This window comes from Tiliqua scincoides, chromosome 6 (genome assembly GCF_035046505.1).
Source record: "Tiliqua scincoides isolate rTilSci1 chromosome 6, rTilSci1.hap2, whole genome shotgun sequence".
In the NCBI taxonomy this organism is placed as follows: Eukaryota; Metazoa; Chordata; class Lepidosauria; order Squamata; family Scincidae; genus Tiliqua; species Tiliqua scincoides.
Window position 1 is genome coordinate 26,997,317 of NC_089826.1, and position 22,076 is coordinate 27,019,392.

Genomic DNA, 22,076 nt, shown 5'->3' on the forward strand with positions numbered 1-22,076 from the left:
ACAAACAAGTTTCCAAACAATGCAGAATGCTTGCTTCACCATGATGTGCATTCCCACCCCCCGAGAGATTTAATTTAAGGCTGCAATCCTATCCACACTTTCCTGGGAGTAAGTCCCATTGACTATAATGGGATTTATGTCTAAGTAGATATACATAGGATTGGGTTCCAAGAGAAACTCATCTGGCTTCTCTCAATAGCCCGTACATCAAGTCAAATAATCAAATGTTATAATCATTTTTATTCCTGTGCTATTACTGTTTTATCATACAGTAGTTTGTTCTCAAGTTCAAAAAGGCATATAATGTAATCCAGTGTAGCACAAGGAAGACTGTTCCTACCAACCAGAAACAGGGGCAAATCCTGAAATGACTGTGTGGCCTACACACATTTTTAATAATTTATTCACCCCACTAAGAACACTAACACTGACAGCTTGTCTTGTGACTCCTACTCATTCTTGGCATGGCAGGGCTGAACATTCCTTTTGATGGAATATTTAGTACCATAAACAGAAGAGGTCCTTTAACCCACTTGCTTAACAGGAGTAGACATACAGCCCAGTCCCCAGCTGCCCGGGGTGTGCGGCTGCAGCGGCACCAAAAATGGCTTCCGCACATCCTGCATACCCAAGGCAGCCGCCAGTGGCACCACGGGAGAAGGGACTTTCATCCCCTTCCCCTGAGTAAACGCAGTAGCCCCGCAATGGGGCTACTTGATTCACCGCCAACCCAACGGTGGGCGGTGATTCAAGCGCCTCTGTGTAAGGCGAGAGCTTTGCTCCACAGGTCCTGCCTCTCTCCCTTCCTGCTCCCTCCCCCTGGAATGCCTCCCCCTGCCCTCTCCCCGCCTCCCACCTCCCTGGCACACCTCCTCCCCACCTTCCGCCCGCCCTCTGCTCACCTCCCCCCTCCCTGGAACGCCTCCTCCCTGCCTCCTCCCACACTCCTGCTTACCTCTCTGCTGGTCGGCGGACCACGTAACCACCAAGCGGTGGAGGTCGGGTGGTAGCCTGGTGCTGGCCAGTGCTGGGCTACCACCGGTGCTCACCCGGTGGTATGACCCACAAACATGTCTTATGACACGTTCACCGCCGGCATGCTGAGTCCAGGATTGGGCACTGAGTTACTCGAATGAAATCTCTAACCTGCAACAATCAAAACATGTTTTGGTCAGCAGCATTCCCAGAGAAGGGAATGCACAGCGCTACGTTTTGCAGGGTGCCTCCTGTAAGCTGGCCCTCCCTCTTGCCACTGGAGCCATTCCAGGCATCAGGAACAATGCAGAGGAGACACCTCTGCCTTGCTTCCATCACCGCACGGAATGACTCCAGTGGCAAGGGGAAGGGGCAGGCTTACCTGGTACTTTGCAAAACTTAGCACTGTGCCCCTCCCCAGGAACGCCACTGTTTTTGGTCATTGCAGCAGCAACTTTTAAGCAAATTAGATGTTAGGACTGTACAATCCATGTGTGAGAATGCAGGTTGTGATGAATTCCTATCAAGTGGCAGCGGCGGCGAATTTAAAGCACAGAGAGCAAAAGCAATGGCTGAACCCTTCCATTGCACATGCTTTCCCCTACCTAAACCACTACTCTCCAACTGTTTTTCCCTTGGTAGATGTTACGTCCAGTATTGCTAGTGTGTCACTAATCCAACTTATATTTTCCAAGTGGCATTTCTGGATCGTTACCTAAGTGCAAATGTAGAATAAGATTTTCTCTGCAGATAACTTTGTAATCGTCCTTCTGCAGCGGCTTTCTCTGTACATTCCTACCAAGCCCACTCTGGCTAGTAGACTAAGAGGATACATGAAAAACAGTTCATTATTCATATGCTAGTTTTTTCCAAATCAGCATTTGCACTGCCCACTTAGGTATACACAGGAGAAAGAAAAGAACTGCTAAGAACAAAGCTTGCAAAGACTCTGGTTTCAGTGTCTGCTATGGAGCTGATACTCCCAATCAAATCCCCCCATAGGCTGTATTGGAATAAGATATCTTCATGGGTGGATCCTTGGAAATGGCAGGGGGAAAACCATCAGCCGTCTGGTTCAATAGCCTGTAACAGGAGGTTATATTCTGTATGGTAAACTTTACTGAACTAGTGGACAAAAGTTAAGTTCACTTATAGGGCAACCAGTTTCACCTTCTGCAGGCCTGCATATCTCGCAGTCTCTTTTCCACATCATAGAAAATAGTAGGAGTCACCAAGAACATTTAGGTATGGCATGAGGTGATCCAGTGTAGACACTCATTCAAACTGTTGTGTAAATGCTGCCACAGCCATCATATTGGTGATTGCATGAAGTTGTTTCCTGCATTATGTAACTCAGGATCAGTCCATACAATCAGGTAGTTGCAAAGTTGAGCCACACATTGGTGCATAGATAATGTGCAACATAGCCCCGGTTTGGCAGGCATGCCAATACACTTTCAGGAATCCAGGAAAAAGAGCTTGCAGATTAATAGGAAAATTTTATACTAAGTTTAGGTCTCTTTTGGGATATATCAGTCGTAAGGATAGATTGATTTAGATTAGATTTAGATCCTGAGTTACAGACATCCTCAACTCAAGGACAGTCAATTGTTGGCAACCTTCAGTCTCGGAAGACTATGGTATCGCGCTCTGGATGGTGGGTCTGAAACAGCGTCTAGTGTAGCTGAAAAGGCTGATTCGGGAGTGACAATCCCTTCCATACTGGGAGCAAGTGTAGTGTGTCCCTGGTCTGTCTCCCTGGCTGTGGGCCTTCCTTCTTTGCCTCTTAGCCTCAGACTGTTGGCCAAGTGTCTCTTCAAACTGGGAAAGGCCATGCTGCACAGCCTGCCTCCAAGCAGGCCGCTCAGAGGCCAGGGTTTCCCACCTGTTGAGGTCCACTCCTAAGGCCTTCAGATCCCTCTTGCAGATGTCCTTGTATCGCAGCTGTGGTCTACCTGTAGGGTGCTTTCCTTGCACGAGTTCTCCATAGAGGAGATCCTTTGGGATCCGGCCATCATCCATTCTCATGACATGACCGAGCCAACACAGGCGTCTCTGTTTCAGCAGTGCATACATGCTGGGGATTCCAGCTCGTTCTAGGACTGTGTTGTTTGGAAGTTTGTCCTGCCAGGTGATGCTGAGGATGCGTCGGAGGCAGCGCATGTGGAATGCGTTCAGTTTCCTCTCCTGTTGTGAGCAAAGTGTCCATGACTCGCTGCAGTACAGAAGTGTACTCAGGACGCAAGCTCTGTAGACCGGGATCTTGGTATGTTCCGTCAGCTTCTTGTTGGACCAAGGACAGTCATGTCAAGGCTTTCACACTGAGCCACAAGAGCACATGCTATCTGCCTGGCCTTATGTTTTTGCACCTGCCTGCAGGTGATCACCCAGGCTCTGGAGCAGGTGAGCACACACTGGTCCCGCTGAACGCCATCATGGCAAGGCAGGAGCAGCTGCTGGGCATGGTGGTTACAACTCAGGTCAGCCTCCAGGCCATCTTAGCCATGCTGGGGATTCTCCCGATGGAGCCTGACTGGCACTGCTCCCATCCCTTCAACCAGTGGTTTCCAAACTTTTTCAATTGGCAGCTCCCTTGACCTACTGGGCCATTGGCTGCAGCTCCCCATTAGGGCTACAATATTATACATGCATGGGGAGAGGGTTTTACGCAAGGCTCCCCTGACTAGTTTCTGTGACTCCCTGGGAAGCCATGGCTCACAGTTTGGGAACCAAGGCTCTCAACCCTTTGGCTCTCATCAGTCCTCCCCCTCGCCCCTGCCAACCCTCCATATCATCTCCCTGTGTCATAGTCCTAATTAAGCCATGCTCTTCTTTGGGCAGAGCAGGACAGGGCCTCCCATAGCCTCAAGTGCTCTCCATCCACTTCTCACACCTGCAACAGGGTGGTGGAGTCCATGGCAAAGACAGATAGAAGGTTCCTGGCTAGGGTCACAGAGAGCTGGCATTGGGCCGCTGGCAAGATGTCAGATTGGGACCTGCTTCCTAAATTTTCAAACAAACCTACATGTTTAAACAAACTTTTAACTGACAGTTAAAGTTATATTTAACATGTAATCTAAAATCTAAAATACTAGCCCTCTTCTTGGCTATCTGAAAAACTGTACAATACAAGCTATGTGAGAGGACCCTCTCTCATTCCCACCACCTTCTGACATCTTTACCTTGAGTAGTGCTACTGCATTTCTTTCCTTCTACCTGTCGCAAACGTGCAGGTGGAGTACTGGTGCTAGCCCAGTACTAGCTGGTACTGGGCTAGAACCTGTGGAGCAACGAACCTCTGCCTCTTAGCAGTTGCGTGGACCACCGGGCAGTGGAAAGGTAGGTAGGGGTGTGGGGGAGGAGGGGGAGGGAGGGCGGGGAGGTGGCCTGCCAGGGGAGGAAGTGGAGCGGGAGGGCGGTGGGATCAGTGGAGCTTTGCTGGCCACCTGACCCGGAAGCTCTTCATTTGACGCCCACCTTTGGGTTATCGTAGAATCAAGTAGCCCCATTGCGGGGGACGAAAGTCCCCTTCTCCCAAGAAGGCGGCAGTGGTTGCTTGGGGTGCACTGGTTGCAGTGGCAGCCATTTTTGGTACCGCTGCAGCCCTGCATGCCAGGCAGCTCAAGCCCAGTTCCTGCTGCTTGACTCAGTATCAATATTATCCACTCCGACTGCTTTCACTTTGCTTAACTTTATCTCCTAACAACCTTCCCCCTAAACATACTTGGGTTACATGTATCAAGGTTACTAGGTCAAATTAACCCAAGGGCTGTTAGCCAGCTTGAGCCTGGCTGGACATGAGAAGCTGGAATTCAACCTCTGTGTTGATGCAGAGATGGAATGGCCCTGGAGGCTTTGCACAAAGAGAGATGCCCTGGGTCTCCGGAGCAGCTTCTGGAGTTCACTGGTAGCATAGGCAGTGCACGTCAGCTCACATTAAGCATAAGCGCTAACCTTCAAAAAGGCTCTGGAGAACATTGTCTGCAAATGGAGAATATTGGTTCCAGGCAGTGCCATGTTGATTCTGAACTTAAGATTCCATTATCAGGTGCGTATGAAAGCAGTGGCAGGTCTTCTCAACCAACAATGATCATATAAGGTGTGGTTTTCACACACCCAATTAAAATATTCTGCTGATGCACAGTGGACCCTGTGGGTGACCAGAAGTGCTTTGCTGTTTCTGGGGGGGGGGGGGGGGCTTTGCAGCTTTCCCACACATTCTGTTGCCAAATAGGATAAAGAAAGAAAGCATTGAAAGGTATTTTCTTAGAAGAGCAGCAACATCTTTTGGACCTACAAACAGGGTCCTAGGGAGGTGAAAACTGTAGGAAAAGATATTGCATTTCACCCAGAATGCATTTAAAAGGACTCCAAGAACAGGGCTAGTAAGGAACTAATCTGAGCGGCTTTGATTCAGCATGGAACACAGCCACAGCTTCATATTATTTTATATTCTAACGAAAGAGTCATCATGATGGGCTAAATGTGTGTGGAGACAGAATTTGCATCCTGTAAGAATTGCCCCGGAGGAGCTCACAGTGTGCTCCAGTCCAAAAAGGACATTTTTGGCCATGTGCATCTCTGTGAGGGGCATAAGAGGATTCAAACTCTTGTGTTTTTAGGGATCCTAGCAGCATTTTCTTTCTGCTGCATCCTGGTTTCAATCTGGTTATGTGCTTTCTGTGTGTGGTTTTGTGTGACAGTGTGATGAGGGTGAATACCTGTTTCCATGTGTAGCTTGGTTCCTTCCATGCCTGGTCAGCATGGGTGCATCATCAGCATGCTGTTCCATGTCTGGTGCATGCTACTGGTGCTGCCATAGAAGCTGGCAGGCACACTTACATCTCCTGCTATTTCAGCTCTTCCAATCTTGTGCTGGACTTGTTAAGTATCTTAGGGTGCAATCCTAACCCCTTATGTCAGTGCTTTCCAGCACTGGCATAGCGGTGCCAGTGGGACATGTGCTGCATCCTGCAGTTGGGTGTCACTCACGGAGGCCTCCTCAAAGTAAGGGAATGTTCGTTTTCTTACCTCGGAGCTTCATTGCTCTTATGTCAGTGCTGGAAAGCACTGACATAAGGAGTTAGGATTGCACCCCCAATTATGTTAGGCTAATACCTGGTGCATCCAACAACTGGCTTTCACCCTCTCCCTCACTACTCTGCGATAATTTTGAGAAAGCCAGGTGAAATATTCTTGCCTGGTCTTTCTTGCTATCCTCCCCCCCTTCCCCGTTTTCTTTTATCTTCTGTTCTCCAGACTTATATTTGTACTCCATACTGCTAATTACACCTTCCAACAGTGCCAAAACATACGTAGACTTGATGCAATGCCATGTGTTCTAACACACTAAACTAGAAGGGGTGGAGCTTACTATTGGGGGCTAGAAACCACGTGAACTGCAGTGGGTGACCTACTACTGGGGCCTCGTATTTCTGAAGGTGTATGTTTCAGTTTCCCATGTTTGAATTGCACTAATACGCATTGGTGTCTATGGAGAAGACTTGGGCTGCATTTCCGCTAAAGATGTAATCTTTTTTCAGTCCACTTCTATTTTTCCACTACATTCTGGAGGGTCTTTAGTTTGCTAAGGAATCTTGAGTGCTCTTAGAGATACCCTTAACAAACTACAGTCTCCAGAATGCGTGGAAGAACAGAAGTGCATTGAAGGTAGACTAAAGCTGCAATGGAAATGCAACTCTGGATTGGATGAAATTGAGGTACAGTGCATGTAAACTTCATGGAGTTTATATTATCAGGTATAAATTAGACCTGTGTACTTTGTTTTGTCATTGCCCTGGCTCCCTGGAGACCCAGGCCCCAGGGATTTTGCCCCCCACCCGCCCCCAGGCCTATAAACAATGGAGTAAGGCTGATGAGGAGAACAGTCTCCAACTGGAGGGCATCCAGGCTGCTGAGCTTTGGGAGGTGCCTGAGGCCAGCCCAGTGACAGGTGGGGGAGGACACCTTGGGAGGAATACAATCCCCTCCCCAGGGCACTTGCTGAGATTTCCAAGTGCAGAATTGACCCAGAAGAAAGGCAGAGAAGAGGAGTGTAATGGGAAGGCCAACAGGCCAGGAACCTGGAAGGCCCTGGCAGACTTTTACTTATCCTGGGCTCCAACAACAGAACGAACATGCATATTTGTAAACAAAGCAAATACCGCACTAAGACGACCGCACAAGTCTCTAATACTCTCATCCCAAGGAAATCAAACTGAGACAGTGCTGCCCCTGGAGCCTCTCACCATTCACTCAGGGAAGTGCAGTGCATGCAACAATATAACATATGGGAGATGTGTACCTGCTCTGGTGTAATGCACCAACATCTCAGGAAGGAGGACTGTGAGAGTTCTAGTTCAGATTGCTGATTTTTGAGCTCTCTATGCAGCAGCTAGCAGCGGATACCTGCTTATCTCCATGCAGTGAAAAGCTTCTTCTGGCAATTTCTGCATTTCAAGTTGCTGAGAAAAGGCTAGGTTGGCTTTTTTTCTGATCAGTTGGCAACCTTGCTTCCCAGTGTTTGTCACTAACCAAACCCCACAATGTCCCAACAGCAACAAATATGTTCATGTCAGCTCCTCATCCTGCCCTACATTTCCAGACGGGTTCCTGAAAAGTCATCTTCATTCACTCATTCATTCATTCATTCATCCTTCCACCAAAAAATCGAGTTTCAGTGCATGCTTAGTTCAAAAAAACAGAATTGCATATGTCTGATCTTTAAATCACTGCCATGCCTCTTAGTTGCAGGGCATCATTGATGTACTAACAAGAAGAAAAAAAACAACACTTCCTACATCACACAAAGAATTCAAAGCTTCTATAACAGCAGCCTTTCCCCTGCTTACTCCGTTCAGCTGATGGCTCTAGACTTTGCTGCAGTGATAAATCAAGTGATCTGTTGCCTTTCAGCAAAAATAACAACCTTGAACTGAATGATGGTTAGTCATCTGCCCTTAGAACCTGCATGCTTTATTCTCCCTTATCAAATTGGATTATATGTTTAACCAGCCCAAACGTTCCCTGGAGAAGCCTGGTTGCTTACGTAGCTGCTGATAACATCTGCAACGTTGGCTTGTGTGGCTAGGGAGAACGGTGTGCTTGCAAGCTGTGCTAGTGGCATATGTTTCATGGACATGGCTAGTGCGGTACAAAATCACCAGGATCACCTTATCACTATTGGTAGAAGATGCAGACAGTATTGAGAGCAGAGTGGGAGCAACTGTAGCACAGAGACAACTCTGCTGCCATAGGTTACAGGAAAAAGGCTCAAAGCACTGAGAGCCAAGATGTTATCTTCAGTATATCAGTGTTCTTCAACATGTGGGTTGCGACCCCAATGGAGCTGTGTCACGGCAAACTTTCAAAGCTTTTGCAAGAGAGGGCTTGAATCCAATCTAATCCAATAATGGTACTGCAGTAATCTGCAGCAGTGGCGTAGCTAATGATTGTGTAGCCTGGTGCCAAGCTCAAAATGCTGCCCCGGAAGTGATGTCATAACCGGAAATGACATCACACTCGGGCTTTTTAAAAAGTGAATATTGGGAGGAACCCACCTCTTCCCCTTAGCTGCTCACCACCTACTTGGTCTGCTGCCTCCCCCAGTGGCATAGCTAAGGCATCTATCTGTTACCTGGGGTCTAATAATATTTTGTAGCCCCCCATGCATGATAAAATCAAATTTAATTAAAGAAATAAATAAAAAGTTATTGGTTCCATGCTGTATCATAATAACATCTTATTGACACTGAGAACAATCAGTCTCATAGGTCAATTTGGAGTTAAGCAAATCCACTTTTTGTTCCACAAGGCAGTTGTGTTTTCATTTTCTGGTTAATAGGTCATAACTTTTGATAGAATACAGATATTCTAGTGCAGTTTGTTTCATTGTACTCTGCATTAAATTACTTTTCCAATGATATATAATGTGATGATATTATTCATACATACAAAGATTTTCACAATTTTGGTCACTAGTGTAAAGCTCAGCTTGTTGCCCCCCCAAAGCTTGATGCCCGGTACAACTGCTACCCCCTGCACCCCCTTAGCTATGCCACTGATCTGCAATAATTGATAATAAATGCATTGGCTCTGCTCTTCCTTTTTACCTGCCACTTAAGAGATGGCCAAGAATTGCAGCTTTGATTACTGTGTATGATTCTGCAAAACATTTTTTGTGACTTAGCTTTAATGACATTTGGCGCAATCCAAACATTGACTTTGACTGGCCCAAGTCCCTTGGGCCGCCCTGGGAGGGTCGCAAACATGCCGTAAAGCATGTTTGTGCCTCCTCGGGAGGAAGCCAGGTTGGCACTCCCAGAAGCGCCGCCGTCGGCCTCCGCAGGCCGGCACTTCAGGGAGCACCGGTCTGGCTTCCTCCTGGCTCCTTGTGTCAGCTCAGAGAAGCTGAAGCAAGGGTGACAGGTAGCCATGGGAGAGGTGGGGAGGGGGAGGGAGGGAGGCATTCCTGGGTGGGGGGAAGGGCGATGGGTGCCCCCGGGGGTGGGCGCACAGGGAGCCAGAGGCAGGGCTGGGATCTGGCAGTTATGCACTTCAGGAGGTGGCGCAACTCTGAGGAGACCCATTGGGACCAGCAGCCCTTACTGAGAGGTAAGGGGAAATGTTTCCTGAGAGTAAGCCCCACTGAACAAAATAGGACTTACTTCTGAATAGACTTGGTTAGGATTGTGCCCTAAGGGTGCAATCCAAACCCTGCATTTGGCCAAATCCCTTCCAGCGCTTCAAGTCCCTTCAATCCTAACTTGCGCTGGAACAGGCAAGCCAGGAGGCTTGTGCTGTATCCAGCGCAGGATTGTGGCCAGCAGTGGCTTAGCCAGAGGCAAGGGGAAACCTTTCCGGGTAAGGGCTGCTGGCTACAATTGGTCTAGTCGGACTTGCGCCACCTCCCGAGTCCCTGCCTCCCCCATGCCTACCTGTCACCCTTGCATCATCTGAGCCAGGAGGAAGCTGGCGCGGGGGCCTTCTGTGAGCGCCGGCCTGGCTTCCACCCAAGGAGGCGCAAATGTGCTTTACGGCATGTTTGCGACCTTCCCAGGCCTCCCAGACCCTCCCCCTTAGGGCACAATCCTAACCAAGTCTATTCAGAAGTAAGTTCTATTTTGTTCAGTGGGGCTTACTCTCAGGAAAGTGTGGTTAGGATTGCAGTCTTAGCCCATTCACTGATAGCTGAGCAGCTCAAACTGAATTGTCCCCAATATGTTATATAATGTACAGATAGCCCTTTCCTAGGTCTGAGGAGCAAAAGGTATCCCTACCCAGGTGGGGATGAGGATGTAGTTCAGTGGTAGAGCACCTGCATGTAGAGGCCCCAGGCTCTGAAACGCTTCTGTCTGAAACCCTGGGGAGTGCTGTCACACAGTGAAGGCAATGCTGATCTAGATGGATTAATGGTCTGACTCAGTGGAGGGCAGCTGTATCTGTTCATATGATCAACGGGGCAGGGTGAGGGGAAGGCTGTGACGTGATCCACTTAAGGGGCAGAGCCCAGGGCGCTCTGGCTGGGGCATTGCGATGCCTCAGTTTGAGAACCACTGCAATCAGGTGTTAATATGGAGGGAGCCTGGGGGAAGGCGACAGAGCAACTGGGTGGCGAGCTGCTGGGGGGAGGAGATGGATTGCCCCCCATTTGTACTTTTTTAAAAACCCAGGCGTGACATCGCTTCTGGGGCATCATTTGAGCTTGGCACTTGGCCACATGATAATTAGCTACACCATTGCAGCTGTGCCAGTGGGGCACGTGCTGCATGGCAGTCACAGAGGTCTCCTCAAGGTATGGGAGTGTTTGTTCCCTTGCCTCGGAGCTGCAGTACCCTTACCCCGGTGCTGGAAAATTGGTTACGATTGTGCCCTCTCTTGATTGAGCAATATAGCATAGTTCACTAATGTCTTTCCTGACTATTCTTTTAATTATTTCCTCAAAACGAGTGTCGTTGCTTAATGTGTTCCTATTTTGTTGAGGGTTGCCTGGCATGAAGACACTGAAAGTTAACAGTAGTAAAATTACAGTTGTCCGTTCCCCTGGCCCACCCCGCACGAAGCCTCCACCATGTCCAAGACTTGCTGCACTGACATTTGTCTGTTTGATCTCAATCATAACAATTACAATAATGCTCGCATTACTGAGGTTTCTCTTGCTGATATACAAGTACCCATCATGGATTAGCATGTATTCCATCAAATTCAAGTGGGCGCAGGACATCAACCAGCGTTGAGCAATAACAATATATGGTATGGTGCTAATGACTCCGCTTTTCAAAACGTGCACAGAACGTCCTAGCTCCATGTTGGTTGCTTAGCTGACACTCCTGAGAGTCAGCCAGTACCTCGCCTTGCAGGGCCTGAGACAGAACTCTCTGTCTAGATTAGAAGGGGAAGCTGCAGCACTGCCAGATGTCTGTGTATCACCTTTTTAAGAACATAAGAACATAAGAACAGCCCCACTGGATCAGGCCATAGGCCTGTCTAGTCCAGCTTCCTGTATCTCACAGCGGCCCACCAAATGCCCCAGGGAGCACACCAGATCACAAGAGACCTGCATCCTGGTGCCCTCCCTTGCATCTGGCATTCTGACATAACCCATTTCTAAAATAGGGAGGTTGCACATACACATCATGGCTTCTACCCTGTAATGGATTTTTCCTCCAGAAACTTGTGCAATCCCCTTTTAAAGGTGTCCAGGCCAGTCGCCATCACCACATCCTGTGGCAAAGAGTTCCACAGACCAACCACACACTGAGTAAAGAAATATTTTCTTTTGTCTGTTCTAACTCTCCCAACACTCAATTTTAGTGGATGTCCCCTGGTTCTGGTGTTATGTGAGAGTGTAAAGAGCATCTCACTATACACTCTGTCCATCCCCTGCATAATTTTGTATGTCTCAATCATGTCCCCCCTCAGGCGTCTCTTTTCTAGGCTGAAGAGGCCCAAACGCCGTAGCCTTTCCTCATAAGGAAGGTACCCCAGCCCAGTAATCATCTTAGTCGCTTTCTTTTGCACCTTTTCCATTTCCACTATGTCTTTTTTGAGATGTTGTGATCTGAACTGGACACGATACTCCAGGTGTGGCCTTACCATCGATTTGTACAACGGCATTATAATATTAGCCGTTTTGTTCTCAATACCTTTCCTAATGATCCCAAGCATAGAATTGGCCTTCTTCACTGCCGCCGCACATTGGGTCGACACTTTCATTGACCTGTCCACCACCACCCCAAGATCTCTCTCCTGATCTGTCACAGACAGCTCAGAACCCATCAGCCTATATCTAAAGTTTTGATTTTTTGCCCCAATGTGCATGACTTTACACTTACTGACACTGAAGCGCATCTGCCATTTTGCTGCCCATTCTGCCAGTCTGGAGAGATCCTTCTGGAGCTCCTCACAATCACTTCTGGTCTCCACCACTCGGAAAAGTTTGGTGTCGTCTGCAAACTTAGCCACTTCACTGCTCAACCTGTCTCCAGGTCATTTATGAAGAGGTTGAAAAGCACCAGTCCCAGGACAGATCCTTGGGGCACAGATCCTTCTGCCGGTGTGAGAGGCCAGCATGTGCCCATGCAGGCCTTCATGCCAGTGCCTGTTATGGCTTGGCTGTCACAAAGTGCTTTCCATAACTTTTAGGAAAGCTGACCCCATAGCAACACATGCTAGATAGAGGTACTGGTGCAGTCTCCACTGCATGCTATGGCCAGCCAGTGATCACGGAATGAAGTAGAGATAAGCAAAAAGCTTTTAAACATACGTATCTTACTCTGTTGCACTATAGTCCCCAATGGCCTTCCAGAATCTGTGCAAGGCCTTTGGTGGGTATAAATCTGAATGGGTCCAGGAGGGAGTGTTGAGGCTAGGCTGGGGACATAGGATATACTGCTGCCATCTATATCCAACCCAGCCTGCCCTTGACATGCCCCTGGTTGATCCCACTCTCTGCCCTAATGCTCCCCTGGAACACCTCTTGCTGACTTATCTGCTAGGCTGGGCTCTCCACTGGCACATACCCAGGGCTGTCAACCATTCATGCTGGCGACCCCAGCCTGTGCACTACTGCTGCGGCCAGTGGTGTAGCTAATGATCGTGTAGCCCGGTGTCAATCTCAAAATGTTGCCCCAGAAGTGATGTCACAACCGGAAGTGACATCACACCCCGGCTTTTTTAAAAGTGGAAATTGGGAGGAACCCACCTCCTCCCCCCAGCAGCTCACCACCCACTTGCTCTGCTGCCTCCCCCAATCAGTGGCATCTGCATCTATCTGCAACCTGGGGTCAAAGAAGATTTTGTAGCCCCCCCCCCCGCATTACAAAATCAAATTTAATTAAGTAAATAAATAAAACATTATTGGTTCCATGCGGTATCATAATAACATGTCATTGGCACTCAGAACAATCAGTCTCATAGGTCAGTTTGGAGTTAAGCAAAACCACTTTTTGTTCCTCAAGGCAGTTATGTTTTCATTTTCTGGTTAATTGGCCATAACTTTTGATAGAATACAGATATTCTAGTGCAGTTTGTTTCATTACACTCTGCATTAAATTACCTTTCCAATGATATATAACATGATGATATTATTCATACATAATCAGATTTTCACAATTTTGGTCACTAGTGTAAAGCTCAGCTTGTTGCGCCCCTAAAGCTTGATGCCCGGTGCAACTACTACCCCCTGCACCCCCTTAGCTACACCACTGGCTGTGGCTGCTGTGCCAATGGCCTGGGCCTTGTGTTCCATTAGTGGGGCCTAGATAGGCAGGGGGCCTAGATAGGATTGGTCTATAAAACATATCAAATTAAGCATGGGATGGATAGAGTGGATAGCAGAAAGTTATTTTCCCTCTTGCGAAACAGAGGCAATATTCTAAAATTAATCTGCAAGAGAGTTAAAAGAGACAAAAGAAATATTTCTTCACTCAGCATGTCATTAATCTTTGGAACTCCTTGCCACAGGATGTTGTGATGGCACCTGGTCTAGATGCCTTTAAAAGGTAATTGAACTTTATAGAGAATTTATAGAGGAAAAGCCCATCACAGTTAACAAGTCATGATGACCATAGGCAATCTTCAGGTTTTAAAGGTTGCCTGTTTCTGAATGTGGCAACAGGATACAGGTGTCTTGTTGTCTTGTGCACTTCCAGAGGAATCTGGAAGGCTTTGAGTGAGATACACGAAGCTGCGCTAGATGGGCCCTTGGCTGCTCCAGTTGGGCTCTTCTTATGTTCTTAGGATGTGAGAGAGTTTGAGCACAACCTTGCTGCCCTCCTTAGGTACCCGGGCACTTCTGCCTAATCATATGGGAAGGGGGTTCATCCAAATCACCCTTTCTTTCACATGCTATGAAAGTACTAGTTAAAATTAGCATTGAAACCAAATATGGAGGTGTAGTTTGAATTTTTAAAAATGCACCATGTGGTTTAGCAAATAGCACCCCACTGTACTGGGACGGGACAAATTTTACATGCCTCTATCTTAATTGTGTGGAGCAAGGGGCCAGTTGGAGAAGTATAATTTGAACTAGCCCGTTGACCAGACTGAGACCTACTTATCTTCAGCAAAGTGATTGATCCTGTCTGGCTTCAGCCCATGTGTTGGAATTGTATGGCATTCCTATGCAGAATGTCCCTGATTCAATCTCCAATTTAAAGTGTCTCAAAAAGCAGAGCTGGAGAATGCTTTACCTGGCAGTCAAAAAGCCACTGTGGGTTAAAGATGAACCAATGTTCAAATTCACTATAAGGCAGTCCTAGGCTGCAATCTTACATTTACACACTTACCTGGGAGTAAGTCCCATTAAACTCAGTGGGGCTTAAGTAAGACATGCATGCCTAGACATTTTTAGTACACAAAGCCAACACAAAGTACACTCTAGCAACAGTAAGAATAAATTTAAATATAATTTTAAAAAGGTACTACTCAAGAATGCAAATCCCAATTATCACACTGAGACACATGTATGCCTTTGTTTTGGAACACCTCTGTTTTGTTTATGAAAGAGTACTATTTCTTCTTGATACTTTGCTCATAAAACACACTGCAATCATTACATTTGAAAATGATTACATTTCATGTGCCACTTGACCTTCCCAGCCAGGTGGAAGGGGCTCAAGAAGAATACGTGAGGCAAGGGACTAAAAGAGCCATACTAAAATGTGATGCCTTAAAATTAAAGCATATTTTTATGGGTATTGGTAACTCACCCAGATTTCATCACTAGAAGCATCAAATGTATTACCACCCATGATTAATATTTAACAAAACAACTATAAAAAATGCTTGCTAGCAGTAGTTAGGATTGTGCTGTGTGTACCTTAAGGAATAGATTTACTCATATGTATGCAAATGAACATAGAGAATCTTGTCTTAGGTGATATTCAAGTTGTCTTTGTTTATTGTCGGTAAGACATCTTATAATTAAAATAAAATGAGAATTGTTTATGGTTGCCCTCATTGATAATTCACATTTTTCTACCATATTTTAGCTTTTTGTCTTCCAGGATCTGAGCTGGTTACAGTGATATAAAAATCAGCTAAAAATAAAAGGCAATTGTAGATTAAAAAGCTATCATTTCAGAGACAAGAGTTCCCACATGGAAGGCTCCTGCAATTGGGAACCGGTTTAAAACAAAGCAAAACAAGACAAAACAAAACACCTAATCTTCATTCATGAGCAAGTGGGAATCCTGACAGCACCTCAGTAAATGCCAAATTTACTGCTTGCTCTTGCCGTAGGATTTGGTTTCAGAGAAATCCATCCTAGCACTTGTAAGAGGAATGCAATACATGTTCTTGAGAGTTAGCCTATATAAAATGTGTTATGTGCAATTATGGTGATTGGGAGGGGGGAGAGTCCTGGGACCAGTGCCTCCCACAGATCTATCCCTTACCCAGACCCAAAATGCTAGACTCTGCTGCCTCCATAAGGACAAAGTCAGAGAGAGAGAGAGAGAGAGAGAGAGAGAGAGAGAGAGAGAGAGAGAATCCTTAAAAGCTATCTTCCCAGTTACATGGATAATCTCCCCAAAACGAGATGGGCAATCCTATCCTAACTTGTGCTAGAACAAGCAGGCTGGCGGGTATCCAGCACAAGTTTCAGGCAGACAGAGGCTCAGCCATGGGCAAGAGGAAACTTTTCCCTTACCCCAGGGAGAGCCAATGAAGTCCCAATGGGGCTACTAGGATCTGCGCATCCTCAGTTGCGTAATTTTGAGCAGCTCGGGACTGCCCCAGGCTGCCCAGGAATGGGGTTAGGATCTGGCATACCTGCTGAATCCTGTTCCTACCTCCTGCTCCCTGCACACCCACCCCCGAGAACACCTGCCACCTGCCCGGAAATGGCTCCCTTCTGCCTCCTCCTTGGCCTCCTCATGCCCCCCAGACCCCTGCAACGGCTGAGCTCGGCCTACACAACTCACCCATTCCTTGAGTCAGTGCAAGAAGACCGGCACACATCTGTGTGTCCGTCTGTCTCCCCGAACCTTGGTGGGAAAGTGCTTTATGGCACTTTCATGACAACATTGTGCTGGCACAAGGGACTTGCGTTGGCCCAAGGGCGCCTTTGGATTGCGTCCTGTAGCATGTAGCCAGCGGCCCAGGAGGCCTGGGCCAAAGCAATTGTTGCATAACTCCCCTGTTGTCATTGGGCATTAGTCACATCTCCCTTTGGCCCAGGATTAATGCCAGAATAACCAGAAGCCCAGGCCTGGGTAAAAGGCCATTTTGCTCTTTCTTCTTTCCCCTGCTCCCCATGAAAAGCCATATTGTGGAGTTTTCCTAGTGACTGCAGCTTATGCTGATGTCTGTCCAAGAAGCATGGCATGAACACTGGAACCAGTGGCGTCGCTAGCGGATGCAGGGGGAGCTGGCCGCACCGGGTGACGCGCACTGGGAGGGTGACGCGCATTGGGGAGGTGAAGCGCTAAAATTGCGAAAGTTAGGAGTAACCCTATCATGTTATATACCGTCAGATGCAGAATTCCCAGCAGAACGCAATGCAGAAATCCAGAGTGAAATATCTTCTTTCTATCAAAAGTTATGGCCAAAAAACCGGAGAACAAAAAGTGCATGGACCCCAATGGAAAGTGAAACCAAGCCATATCGCGCGTTTACTCTCGAGTAGGCGAACATGACTTAGTCCACCAGAAAGGGCAGGCTGAGAGGAATCCAACGACACCAGAATGGTCCTGATCCAATGAATGTAGCCCCCAAAAAACATTCGAGAAGGAGGACCTTCCCTCCAAGCTGGTGAATGTATTGAGCCCTATGGAATGCGAAACTAAGCCACATGGTCACGTTTACTCGTGAGTAAGCAAACGTGCCTTTGCTCCTGGGCAGGTCAGGCAAAGGGAAATGTGAGGCCACCAGAATGATCCTGTTTTGATGCAACTGGAACTCAACAAATGCTCCAGAAGGCAGCCCCCCCCCCATAAAAATAATGAAACAGAGGCTTGACAGGGTAAGGTGAATCTTTTTCTGTTTTAGGCTGCAATCCTATCCACTTTCCTAGGAGTAAGCCCCACCGACTATAATGGAACTTACTTCTGAGTAGACAGGCATAGGCTTGGGCTGTCAGACTTGTAAAGCCAGGTGGGTCCTGATAATGATATGCTTGAAATATAAAAACTTAAATTGAACTGGGTACTGGGTAGGGGTGAAAATCTTACTGATTCTTTTTTTTTGGGGGGGGGGGTGTTATTGCAGGCAGGCAAAATTCACTTGGTGGAACAGGACTGGCTTCCCCTTATTTAATTATTTGTTTTACTTTAATTATTTATAACTATTTATTTTAATTTGCTTTGTGATGGGTTCTGTCATTCTAAAAAGATTATCATTCTAAAAAGTGGGTCTAAAAAGTGCTAAAAGTTTGAGAACCGCTCCAATAAGATGTTAGTAAGTTGACACCCTGGGGGGAGGTGACACCACTAATGACCAAAATCACTAAAATCACAGTTTGTAAAAATAATACCATCATGTTATATATCAATCAACATGTAATTTCATGCAGAATGCAATGAAACAAACTGTGTTACATATCTTTATTCTATCAAAAGGTAGAGCCAAAAAACCAGTGGGGGCAGGGCGATGGTAGTTCATGCCCACTACCTGGAGTGCTGTCCCCCCCACAGCATGGGGGTGACGCGCTGGCCTCCCACACTGGGTGACGCGAACTTTAGTGACGCCACTGACTGGAACACCCTGTCTTCAGTTTAAATAAGTCTGCTTAAGCAAAAAGAGGGATCCTGAGACCAAAGATATCCCTACCAATCTGGGAACAGTACTCATACGTGTCTTTGTTCCAGTGGCTGCAGCAATCAGTACTCTTACCATGCTCCAGGCAATCTTCAGTAGGTTCCAGGAATCTAGCATGTTCCAGAACTTCAGCAAGCGTTCTCAGGGCTATTTTTAGCAGAGGGGAGGTGGACCTGAGACAGCATCAGGTGGAATTTCCAGTTGTGCCACACCTGACTCTGAGGCTTCTAATGAGTCCCAGCTCACTTGATGGCCACTTGCTCAGTATATGCTTCTAACAATGACAGTAAACGGGGCTTACTCCTGGGTAAGTGTGGGCAGCTTAAGATTGTTAAAACTCTTCCTGCTTGATGACATCACTTCTGGTCATGACATCACTTCCGGTGGGCCCTGGCAGATTCTCATTCTAAATGGGACTTACTCCTGGGTAAGTGTGGGTAGGATTGCAGCCTAAGATTGTTAAAATTCTTCCTGCTTGATGACATCACTTCCGGTGAGTCCTGACAGATTCTCATTCTAAAAAGTGGGTCCTGGTGCTAAAAGCTTGAGAACCATGGTCTACCCTGTTTCCAGTCAGGTCTGCTCATCTGTCTTCTTTTTCTACCCCCCCCCCCCCAAGCAGGAGTATTTGTTTATAGTCTGTCTTTTACCAGGATTGGGTGGAAATCAAGGATTTCCCCCAGAATCTTCTTTTGTCTGAGATGGAGGAAAGAGGCCCACCAATTTCCTCGAACTCTCAAGCCAAGGTACAGGTTGCCCCAGGCTTACCCTTGGCTTGGTAAATACTTTTTGTGGTTTTGTGTGCTTGGCCAATGTTACTCTCTTTCTTCCTTTTATTATAATGACTCTCCTGGATATCAACTGCTGCTGTTTTTCTGTGCCTTGGCTGATATCCTTCTGTTCTGTTTGGCTGAGCACCATGGCTTCTTTATGGAGCCCTGAACCCCTTTTCCTCACAAAATTCATATGCACTCTTGCGAACAATCTCATTTCCTTATATACTAGTGCAGTGGTTCTCAAACTTTTAGCACCGGGACCCACTGGGACAGAATGAGAATGTGTCAGGACCCACCAGAAGTAATGTCATGACCAGAATTGACTTCATCAAGCAGGAAAAATTTTTTCACAATCCTAGGCTGCAATCCTACCCACACTTACCCAGGAGTAAGTTTCATTTACTATCATTGTTAAAAGAATATATATAGTAGCTTGTTAAAAGTACAGGTTTGTCACATTTCCCCAAATGAAGTCACATATCATGGCAGCATCAAGTCTAATATATTAAAAATAAAATATTGAAATGAATGGGGGCCACCTGGAATTGGCTCATGACCCACCTAGTGGATCCTGACCCACAGTTTAAGAAACACTGTACTAGTACAACAGCTCTCAAACCTTTAGCACCAGGACCCACTTTTTAGAATGAGAGTCTGTCAGGACCCACTGGAAGTGATATCATGACCAGAAGTGACATCATCAAGCAGGAAAATTTTAACAATCCTAAACTGCAATCTTACCCAGGAGTAAGTGCCATTTACTATTTATTGTTAAAAGCATATACATAGTAGCCTGTTAAAAGTACAGCTGTGTAATATTTCACCAAAAGCAGTCACATACCATGGTAGCATAAGTCTAATTAAAAATAAAATATTGAAATGAATGGGGACCTACCTGGAATTGGCTCATGACCCACCTAGAGGGTCCTGACCCACAGTTTGAGAAACACTGTATAGTGTTTTCAACTCTCAGTGAGGTGCCTTCCCCTCTTGGAAGAAACGAACATCTTATCTATTTTGTGCATGCTCTTACCCCTTCCCTTAAGAGATAGCACAGCTCTGGTAGGTAGGGCCCCTAGGCTGGTCCCCTAGGCTTTCAGTATTTGCCCCCCCCCCACTGTAACGCTTCAGGAAAGCATCACCTTCCCTCCTCCCTTCCCTACCCCGGAATGTATCCCTGCTGCTCGGCAGAGAACTTACTGCCGATTGCTCTTGGCGGTCCTCCAACCAGTGTAGAAGACCAGTGCTTGCCAGTGCTGTCGACCCAATGTGCGGCGGCAGTGAAGAAGGCCAATTCTATGCTTGGTATCATTAGAAAAGGTATTGAGAACAAAACAGTTAATATTATAATGTCGTTGTACAAATCGATGGTAAGGCCACACCTGGAGTATTGTGTCCAGTTCTGGTCGCCGCATCTCAAAAAGGATATAGTGGAAATGGAAAAGGTGCAAAAGAGAGCAACTAAGATGATTCCTGGGTTGGGGCACCTTCCTTATGAGGAAAGGCTACGGCGCTTGGGCCTCTTCAGCCTAGAAAAGAGACGCCTGAGGGGGGACATGATTGAGACATACAAAATTATGCAGGGGATGGACAGAGTAGATAGAGAGATGCTCTTTACACTCTCACATAACACCAGAACCAGGGGACATCCACTAAAATTGAGTGTTGGGAGAACAGACAAAAGAAAATATTTCTTTACTCAGCATGTGGTTGGTCTTTGGAACTCCTTGCCACAGGATGTGGTGATGGCATCTGGCCTGGGCGCCTTTAAAAGGGGATTGGACAAGTTTCTGGAGGAAAAATCCATTACAGGTTACAAGCCATGATGTGTATGTGCAACCTCCTGATTTTAGAAATGGGCTATGTCAGAATGCCAGATGCAAGGGAGGGCACCAGAATGAGGTCTCCTGTGATCTGGTGTGCTCCCTGGGGCATTTGGCAGGCCGCTGTCCATATGCCATCTATACCATCTAGTCCATACTGGAAGCTGGACTAGATGGGCCTATGGCCTGATCCAGTGGGGCTGTTCTTATGTTCTTATGTCGGCACCTCGATCCTTCTGGCTGTCATGATGTTCCTTATGGCATGTTTGTGATGACCATCTCCCAGGCAGCACATGAGAGACTAGCACTGGCCCAGGATGGGATCAGACTGTCAGTAACTCTGAATGTATTCAACCAACAACAGATAGATTAAGAATTAAAGCCTAAAAAGATTTTATGGGAAAAAGTGGGGATAGGATTTAAAAAAAACAATAATAAGATCAAAAAGATGTGAGAAAATAGTTTAGGCAATGGAAGAGTCCAGGCGTGGCTCTTTCTAAAAGTACAGATGTGTGCCCCTTAATGACCTTCCAGCCAGCGACAGGTTGCATATGCAATGGCCACCATTGGTCAGGAGGTTGCACCCCCCAAGCCTCTGAAGCTGAGGGGAGTCCACTCCCCTTGCCACCAGAGGCAGCATCTGCATACTGCCTCTGCAAGGCTCAGAACGTTGGAATCGCACAAGAGACACAATTTCTGGTTTTCCAGAGGCTCAGAAAAGCCTCCAGAGGTGAGGGGAGCAGAGCTTCCCCTCGCCTTTAAAGGCTTCGCTTAGCATCAAGTTCCACTTGGTGACAGGGATGCTGGTCTGCATCCCTGTTGTTAAGTGGCGCAAGTCTGTATAGCAGGTAATTACAGCAAAACATCAAAGCAGAATAAAATCCCTAACGCACCTATCTAAGGGCTCAATCCTCTCCAATTTTCTAGTGCTGGTGCACTTGTACCAGTGGGGTGTGCACTGCTGCATCCTGTGGTGGAGGGGCAGTCACTTGGGCCTTCTTAAGGTATGGAAACATATGTTCTCTTACCATGGGGTGCATTGTGGCTACACCAGAGCTGGAAAATTGGATAGGATTGGGTCCTAACTAATCCTAACTGTACTTACTGAGAGCCTCCACTTTTCAGATACCATTGGAACTATCCGAACCCAGAAGAGATAAGTGGATTTCGCAACACACATTGAGGAAGCTAAATTGGAACACATTAAAGTATTTTTAACTTTAAATAGGTGAGAACATTGCTC